The 2,346-nt window shown below is 41.4% G+C and overlaps 1 long non-coding RNA gene across 1 annotated transcript; it reads left to right on the top strand.

The window, feature by feature from the left end:
* Window positions 1-639: 639 nt before the first annotated feature.
* On the top strand, window positions 640-2,268 carry LOC147820274 (uncharacterized). The gene is made up of 2 exons (XR_015437084.1): window positions 640-875; window positions 1,510-2,268. It is a non-coding gene; the product is annotated as an uncharacterized LOC147820274 (long non-coding RNA).
* Window positions 2,269-2,346: the final 78 nt, after the last annotated feature.

Below are 2,346 nucleotides of genomic sequence, written 5' to 3'. Positions count from 1 at the left end.
TTTTTTTTCAAATTTTGCATTCCTTAGTGGATAATACTTGTGGCCAGTAGCTCATCTGAGCAGTAGGGCTTGTTATTATTTGTTATTTTTTGACATTTTTCAGTACATGTATCAATACGATTTCAACATCTCTCTTTGAAAAACACGAACCAAATTTCCTGCAAAATAATTTTTTTTCCCACTTAACAAATGAAAACAGACATCTGTAATTAATGTCTTAACACAAAGTAGCTGTACACTTTGCATTACAGTCTCTAATAAGCCAAAATAACGTTTAAATCGGGTAATATGTGGTTGTAAAGTAAGCAAACAAAGCTAAAAGTCTGAGTTAAACAGGCAGCTCTGTACTTGACAGGATATACACTTTACTGCTATGGTTCTCAAAACGTATTGAACACCTTCATAACAGAGTGCCTTGGGCCAGTTCCGAACTGTGATGGTTTTGCTGTCATGTATGTATCCTGTATGTGTCTGCAGATGACATATTTAGTGGGTTAGTACATTAATGTCAGTCTTTATGGAAAGAAAGCTGGAATGAAAGTTAGCTTCTGATAGATATGGATTTATTGGGACATTTGTTACAGATAATTTAATGTGTTGATGTCTGTTCTGGATGCTTTTTTCTGCCTGCAAAGGAATCCCAGTTTGTTTGAACTACTATATTATAATTAGATTTACTCAGCAGTATTTATGCCAAGATGTCCAACATTTTTTTCCCTCTTTGCATCCGTGTCACTTTCGTCAGCCTGTATTATGCTAATTGTACGTCTCTTCTCTCCAGGCGGTGTGCGAGGAAATCCGTCGCCTTGCTCCCAGGGCTGGTCTTCACCATGACGGCGTGGTGTTTGGCTCTGATGACTTCTGTGCCAGCATAGGTAGCTGCTACACCTTCTGCTTGACCTCCTCTGTCTTTGTTTGCCACAATTGTGCTGCTCCCTCTTGCTCCCGCAGGAGTTGTGGCGTAGACCCAACAGATTGTATTGCATAGTAAAATCCAAAAGTTTAATGGCCAGTGTGTAGATACAGAACAGGTCACTCACTCTTTGCGTGTTTTTTATAAATACATAGACGACTGCAGGGAAGTATTTACAAATGTACTATTTTTTGTAGGATGATTTGTGGATGTAGTAGAAATTGAGGTGTCCTGAAATAATAAATCAGATGGAAGTGAAGACACCGAGTCCATTATATTCTATATCAGTACAGCTCAGAGGCAACCATTAGAAACACGCATTTTCCATGGCCATGACATATACAGTGAACTGAATTTATCAGCAAAATCCAGAGATTTGAGCTGACGGCCAGGAAGGTTTACATATTCTCTCATGACAGAAGAAACATTCAAATGCCAGATTTGGCTGTGTAGTTTGATATGAAAAGAAGAGAGACTGACATAACCTCCTCTCACCCTCAGCTTATTTCCTTGAACATCAGCTTGCGTCTCTGAGATTGTGACTGACATGTGACCTAGTGTGCATGCTGTGTGGTAACCCCATCATTTTCCTGTAGGTGCCACGCGGACTAAGGATGCCAGGGAGCTCCTTTACGCCAGGCAGAAGGTGGTCGTGACCACCAAAGCATTCGGGCTGCAGGCTATCGACCTGGTCTACATCGACTACAAAGATGTGGAAGGGCTGAGGCGGCAGGCCAGAGAGGGAGCTCTCATGGGCTTCACAGGTGAGCATCCTCACTTTCTGCATCTGAAACGTGCCCCTGTTCCATTCAGCAACATCCCTGATCTCAACACGTCTGTGTTTGTTTTCCAGTCAGAGTCTGTATTATATTCTTCACTCCTCCCTGTGGCACAGTCACAGACTTCCCTCAACTTTCTGTTGCAAGCAGCATTCAGACTATAACTGCTCCTTCCCTCTGTTACTGTGTTTTGCTCTTCTCTCTCGTTCCAAATGAAAATATGAAATGAGTTGGTTGATAAATTATTTTACCTTTTTAAAATATTGCATAAACTGTGCGGATTCAGAACATCGCCTGGCTTTTCATTTGTTGTTTGGAATATACTTGTATTGCACATCGTATTGACGATCTGACCTCAAAATGAACATTTTGCCTGTGGCTGCTTGTCTTTGTCTTTTTTTTAGCCCTTTCAGTGCTGCTGAAGTGAATTGTGAACAAAACTGCAGTCATAAATGCTTGTCTGACATTTCAGACTGCCATGAGTGGTGTGTGTCTGCACCGGTGTATGTGTGCATACCTGCTCGTATGCAAATGTGTAAGTGTGTGCAAGTATGATTAAAGGGAGTTATTAGCAAAGTGTGGTAGCATCTACTTTAACAGCGTGCTGTGTATGTGTGTAGCCAGGCAACGCTTTCAGAATGTGTGTCTGTGTGT

The sequence above is a fragment of the Seriola lalandi genome, unplaced genomic scaffold, assembly GCF_002814215.2.
Source record: "Seriola lalandi dorsalis isolate HSWRI2012SDOR001 ecotype SW California unplaced genomic scaffold, Sedor1 jcf7180001974146, whole genome shotgun sequence".
Taxonomy (NCBI): Eukaryota; Metazoa; Chordata; class Actinopteri; order Carangiformes; family Carangidae; genus Seriola; species Seriola lalandi.
Note: the sequence above shows the minus strand (reverse complement) of the source record. Positions and strands in the feature narration are given on the sequence as shown.